This window comes from Vicia villosa, unplaced genomic scaffold (genome assembly GCF_029867415.1).
Source record: "Vicia villosa cultivar HV-30 ecotype Madison, WI unplaced genomic scaffold, Vvil1.0 ctg.002458F_1_1, whole genome shotgun sequence".
In the NCBI taxonomy this organism is placed as follows: domain Eukaryota; kingdom Viridiplantae; phylum Streptophyta; class Magnoliopsida; order Fabales; family Fabaceae; genus Vicia; species Vicia villosa.
The window spans coordinates 116,116-123,526 of NW_026705934.1; positions in this window are offsets into that span (position 1 = coordinate 116,116).

Consider the following 7,411-nt stretch of genomic DNA (forward strand, 5'->3'; position numbering starts at 1 on the left):
AAATCTATTTTTTTTATTTTCCCCCCTGGTTTTTACACGTTTAGGGGGGTGCCCAAATATTACAGGGGGGTAATCCAATTTTTTTTAAAAGGGGGGTAAACCGAATCTCGCTACTATTGCAGGGGGGTAAATGACTATTAACCCTTATTAATAAAAGACAAATCATAAGACAACTCTATCTCCAGCAAAGTCAGCATCACAATAGCATAGTCCAACATTAGTAGTACCTTTTACATACCTTTACGTACTTTTAAGTTAAATTCTCTGGATTTTCTGTAACATAGTACAACATTAGTAGTACCTTTCAGATACCTTAGAATTCTTTTGACAACGGTCAAGTGTGATTCTCTAGGATATGATTGGAATCTTGCACATAAACATACACTAAGTGGAATATCAGGCCTAGATGTAGTTAGATAGAGTAGCGATTCAATCATACCTCTGTAGAGATTTTGATCTACCTTCTTACTTACCTCTTCTTTGCCTAAGATGCAAGTAGGATGCATTGGGGTTTTTGCCTCTTTACTTTCTTATAATTTGAATTTCTTCAGAAATTCTTTGACATATTTTGCTTGATGAATGTAAGCGCCTTCAGAAGTTTGGTTTATTTGAATACCTTGAAAGAATTCAAGCTCACCCATCATGCTCATTTCAAATTCTTCCTGCATAGACTTAGCCTATTATTTTCCAAGAGAGATATTAGAATTTCCAAAAATAATATCATCCACATATATTTGACAAATTAAGATATCATTTTTGAATGATTTACAAAAGAGTGTTGTATCATATTTCCCTTTTGTGAACCCTTTATCTATAAGAAATGAACTAAGTCGTTCATACCAAGCTCTGGGAGCTTGTTTTAAACCATATAAAGATTTCTTTAGTTTGAAAACATGTTCAGGATTAATAGAATCTTCAAAACCAGGGGATTGATGAACATACACCTCTTCTTCGATGTAACCATTTAAATATGCACTTTTAACATCCATTTGATATAAAGTTATGTTAAATTGAGCAGCATAGGAAATTAATAATCTAATTGACTCTAACCTGGCGACTGGGGCAAAGGTTTCATTATAGTCCATACCTTCTTGCTGACTATACCCTTAAGCAACCAATCGTGTCTTGCTTGATGACTTCTCCTTGCTCGTTCATTTTGTTTCTGAATACCCACTTTGTTCCAATAATGTTGAATCCTTCAGGTCTTGGAACTAGATCCCATACATCATTTCTAGTGAATTGATTTAGTTCTTCTTGCATAGCGATAATCCAATCAGTGTCTTGAAGAGCTTCATCTACTGAAGTTAGCTCAATCATTGATACTAATCCAAATAATGAATTTTCATTATTCCTTAGGAATGCTCTAGTTCTTATAGGATCATCTTTCTTGCCAAGGATAACATCATCTGAATAATGTGTAGTTAGTCTTGGAAATCTTTTGTGAGAGTTCTCTTCATAAATTCTTATGTTCTCCATGGTAGATGTGATTTCTGATACATCTTTATCTTCTGAATCTTCAGGACATGAGAGTTGTTCTTCTGTATCTGCAAAATTTTCAGTCTGCTTTTGGCTTTTGATGGCCAAGCTTATCATCAAATCTGATATTGATTGATTCTTCAGCTATTAATGTTTCTGTATTATATACTCTGTAGCCTTTTGAGCGTTAAGAATATCCTAGCAGAAAACACCTTTGAGCCTTAGAATCAAACTTATTCAGATGTTCTTTAGTGTTAAGAATGAACAAGTACTACCAAAAGGGTGAAAATATGATATATTAGGTTTCCTATCCTTCCATATTTCATAAGAGGTCTTTTCAAGAATAGGTCCTATGGACATTCTATTTTGAATGTAGCAAGCAGTGTTCACTGCTTCTTCCCAAAAATGCTTAGCCATATTAGCTTCATTAATCATACTCCTAGCCATCTCTTGTAATGTTCGGTTTTCACGTTCTACAACCCCATTCTGCTGAGGTGTTCTTGGACAGGAGAAATTGTGAGATATTCCATTTTCTTTAATGAACTTCTCAAAGAGATGATTCTCAAATAATCTTCCATGATCACTTTTGACTTTAATAATTTTAGACTCTTTTTCATTTTGGACTTGATTACAAAAATCAAAAATACAGTATGTGTTTTAAGAATTTTACCCATGTCCACCTGTTGTAGTCATCATCAATGACCAATCCATATTTCTTACCTCTTATTGATGCAGTTTTCACTAGACCAAATAAATCAATATGAAGAAGTTCTAAAGGTCTTGAGGAAGAAATAACATTTTTAGATTTTAAAGAGGATTTTGAGAACTTTTCCTTTTGACATGCTTCACAAAGAGTATCTGAGTTGAACTTTAGATTGGGTAGTCCTCTTACCAAATTGAGTTTTGTTGAGTTGAGACTCCTCAAGCTAACATGTCCCAATCTTCTGTGCCAAACCCATTGCTCATTATTTACAGACAGAAGATAAGTTACTTTCTGAGATTTTAGATCAGAAAGATTAATCTTATAAATGTCATTCTTTCTCTTACCAGTAAAAAAATTGATCTGTATTTCTGCCTTACAGCCTTTTCTTGTGAGTTTAGAAAATACCTCATTTGTTTCAGCTTCTGAGTCTGAGTCATTTTCTATGGTGGCCATGTATGCTATGTTGGCATGTTAATCTTCTGAGTTGTATTCGTCTTTAGATGATTCAGAATCATCCCAAGTATCCATCAAACTTTTCTTACTTTCAAATATTTTCTTAGGCCTTTCTTTTTGCAGTTTAGGACATTCACTTTTGAAGTGTCATGGTTTATTGCATTCATAACACACATTGCTTCTTCTGCTTGTCCTTCTGTAATAAGAGGTTTCTCCTTTATATTCTGGTCTGCTGAAGTTTCTGAACTTCCTTTGCTTGCTCCTCCAGAGTTGATTTACTCTTCTGGATAGAAGAGACAACTCGTCTTCTTCCTCTGATCCGGATTCACTTAAGTATTCTTCCTTAGCCTGCATAGCATTAGTTTCATATTTTTTAACAAATTTAAGAGCTATAGTTTTATCTTTCTTTTGAGGCTCATTTGCGTCGAGCTCAATTTCACGACTTCTTAACACGGTGATGAGTTCTTCAAGAGATACTTCGTCAAGATTCTTTGCTACTTTGAACGCTGTAACCATCGGTCCCCATCTTCTTGGTAGACTTCTGATTATTTTCTTTACATGATCAACTTTGGTGTATCCTTTGTTTAGAACTCTTAGACCAAAAGTTAAGGTCTGAAATCTTGAGAACATGGCTTCAATGGTATCATCTTCTTCCATCTTGAAGGCTTCATACTTCTGGATTAAGGTCAGGGCATTCGTTTCTTTGACTTGAGCATTGCCTTCCTGAGTCATCCTGAGTGACTCAAATATATCATGTGTTGTATCTCTGTTGGTGATTTCTCATATTCTTCCTGAGAGATAGCACTTAGCAAGATAGTTCTATCTTTGTGATGACTTTTGAATTCCTTCTTTTGTTTATCATCCATGTTCTTCCTTGCTATCTTTTCTCCTGCATCTTCTGGATGATTGTACTCATCTTTTACAATATCCCATAACATAGGATCTTGTCCTAGAAAGAAACTTTCTATCATATCTTTCCAATATTCAAAGTTCTCTCCGTCGAACACAGGAGGTTTGGTGTAGCCGTTGTTGTTTAGATCATTTGCCATAGTGTATTCCTTTTGTATCTTTTTCTGACACGGTTAAGTGCTTGCACCCGGAACCAATCGCTCTGATGCCAATTGAAGATTGAGAAAACACTTAGAGGGGGGGTTGAATAAGTGTTTCTTTTAATAAAACAGATGATGGAAAGATAGATATAACAAAATTATTTTTATCCTGGTTCACCTTCTCAATAAGGCTACCTCCAGTCCATCCTCAAACAGGTGATTTGCCTCTCTCAGCGAGGACTTAATCCACTATAATCAAAACCTGATTACACTTGCACGACCACCTGCCGTGACTCATAATAAAATGCACGAGCCTAACTGCTGGTGACTAACAAATCTGCACAAACCAACTTCTAAGACTCAACTATTCCTAGACTTTTTGAGAATTCTGACCCAACTGGTCTCTCAAGAATTCAGTTACCACGTAACTTCTGTTGACAGTGTATAGTATTGGTTCTAAAATGCTGTAATCACAACTGTGATATTTTACTAAGATTAAGTACAATGTAATAACTCTGAAAAATGAATATGAGACTTTGCTTCAGAGAGTTTTTCTTCACACTTGATGATTTTTCAGAATAATGATGTTCCTGTGTGTGAGAGTTTTTTTTATTCTGGAGTTTGTGAGTATATATAGATTCAAAAATTTTACCTGTTAACTTCAACTCCTTTTTGCAGCAATATATGGTTTGTGTGTTTGCCTCAACTTTTTTTCTTCCAAGGATTTGCATGTGGATAGCTTCTTCAATCAACCTTGGGAATTACGCTTTTGGAGTGTTTCATCCGTTTTACTAAAGATTGTGCCTTTAACGGCTTTATGTTAAATCAGTCTTTGTGATCTTCTGTTCAGCTTGTATTTCAACTTCTGTTGTAGATATATACTATTGTGATCTTTTGTTCAGCTTGTGTCTCAACTTCTGTTGTAAGTGTATACTATTGTGACTGGAATATCTAGTAACTCACGCTTGATGTCTTGCTGGATGTTATGAAATCCACAAATGCACAGCATGGATAATTAAAATAGAACAACCTAATACAATAAAGAACACATAATTGTTTACCCAGTTCGGTTCAAACAACCTACTCTAGGGGATACCAAGCCAAGGAGGGAATCCAATATAAGCAGAAATAATTCGGAGTTAAACTCCCCCGTTTACAAATCCTCGCTTAAAACCTACCCAAAGCAGCTCCAATCTATTCTTAGACCTGAATATCTCCACTCACTCCCCCTGTAGCGGTAAACAAATACTCGAGCGTTTTTCGCGCGCTCGAAACATCAACAGAGTCACCACTGAACTTTATTTATTCCAGGAAGGAAAGGGAAAATATCGATTAAACCCATGAATAAAAATAAATGGATAAGATGGTCATCGGAATCAAATTAGGGTTCGGGAGACGGTTAAGCAAGGGGAAGGTATTAGTACCCCTCACCTCCATCGTACTCGATGGGACCCATTTAGTTAGTTTCGTGTTTGAGTGTTAGCGTAATGTTTGTGTTCTTTTGCTTATTAATCGAGGAAAGATAAAAGAAAAAGTTTTTGGGTTTTTATTATTATGAAGAAAAAAGAAAAGATTTTTTATTATTATGCTTGCCAAGACGTTTGTATCTTGTGCCTACGTATTCCCTAGTGCAATGGGAAAGTCAGAGCAATCGTAGTTCGGGTGAAGAACCACGAAAAGTTTGTTGGTTGATTTTAGCGAGAGGTACTCGATCGCTTTCAAATGGAAATACTACGCGCACATGGATATGAGATCACTTCAAGAATGGATGACTAATTCAAGTTAAAGACGAGATTAGAGTCCTTTCTCTCCGTTTCTCTGTATTTCCCTTTTCAAAGTGTGTAAAAAACGGCGTTTTCGCTTAATCAAGAAAAGTGTGATGTTTCATAACGTAATTATGGTGTTTCCTTGAAAAACTTTAATTGCACATCATGCATCACTTTATTCGTAAGCACTGACACGAGAATTGTCGCGGTTCTAATCGTCACTTTCCTTACTCCAGAAAGAGAGGAGGAGAAGGAGGTGAACAAAGGCATTCAAGCTGTCTCATTCATACAACACTCGTTCAAGTCGCAAGAAAAGGATGGACGACTTAGAGCAAGAGAATGGAGAACTCAGAGAAGAGGTCACTACTCTCAAGGAATCTGTTGAAAGGATCAACAGTATGGTAGAAGCCCTGGTGGTTGCACAAAGAAAACCTCCACCAAAAGAACCATAAGGGACTGTGGTTTCCGAGATTGTTTCTACTCCTATTCCTTAGTATACCATGCCGCCCAACCGACCTTGGGGCATGCCGTATAACTTCATTCCATACGGGTACATACCCCCAGTTTCTAAATTTCCAAGAGTCACAATGGATATGCATCCACCAGAGGGTTACAGACCTCTGGAAATAGAAGTTCCAAGAGCAATAGCTACGGGTTATGCGCAACAGAATGCTGAGATTCCAAGATCTCCCATCATGGTTTCTCCACAACCAATTATGCATACTTTTCTTCCGCCAGGCGGACAAGTGTATCATCACGCTCCTAGTGAGGACGCTGGCGTGATTGAAAGATTGGACGAGTTCCAGGAACAATTTCTGCAAATGCAGAAGGAACTCAAGACTCTTCGAGGACAAGATCTATTTGGAAAGAATGCTGCAGACCTCTGTCTGGTTCCAAATGTTAAGATTCCTCTAAAATTCAAAGTACCAGATTTCGAGAAGTACAAAGGGAATACATGCCCACAAAGTTACCTCGTGATGTACGCTCGAAGGATGTCAACTCAGCCTGATAATCAACAATTGCTCATTCATTACTTTCAAGACAGCCTGACTGGTGTTGCACTCAAGTGGTACATGAACTTGGACAGTTCAGAGATTCGTACTTTTCGAGACCTCGGAGAGGCCTTCGTCAAACAGTATAAGTACAATCTGGATATGACTCCCGAAAGAGATCAACTCCGGACCATGACTCAAAAGGATAAAGAAAGCTTCAACGAATACGCTCAAAGATGGCGTGAAGTTGCTGCTCAAATTTTTCCTCCTCTTGAAAAGAAAGAAATGACAAAAATCTATCTCAAGACTTTGAGACCATTTTACTACGGACGAATGGTCGCAAGTGCACCTATTGACTTTATCGAGATGGTAAACATGGGGTTATGTCTAGAAGAAGCAGTTCGAGAAGGACGCTTGAACAAAGAACCAGAATCTTCTATTGGTCCTAGGAAGTACGGAAGTTCTTTCCAAAAGAAAAAGGATCAAGACGTCGGCACTATCTTACACAAAGCAAGAAAAAGGTTTCAACCTCAAGTTGCTACAATAACTCTGGTTGTTAACTCAACGCCAGCTTATCGACCTTCAATTTCTCAACAACCATTTCAACAAAGGTCGCAACAACCTCAACAACAGGTTCGACCTCCAAATTTCAACAACAATCGGACACCAAGGTATCCTTCCTTTGACCCCATACCGATGACGTATGCGGAATTGTTTCCAACACTGCTGGCAAAAGGACTCATTCAGACAAGGAGTCATCCAAATCCTGCAAATGAATCTTCACCTTGGTTCAAAGCTGACCAATCTTGTCCCTATCATCAGGGGGCACCAGGTTACAATATTGAGAGTTGTCTCAATTTCAAGATCGACGTTCAAAGATTAGTAAAGAGTGGAATGCTATCCTTCAAAGATATTAATCCTAGCGTCCAAGAAAATCCTTTGCCGTAGCATAAAGAAGCTTCAGTAAATCTG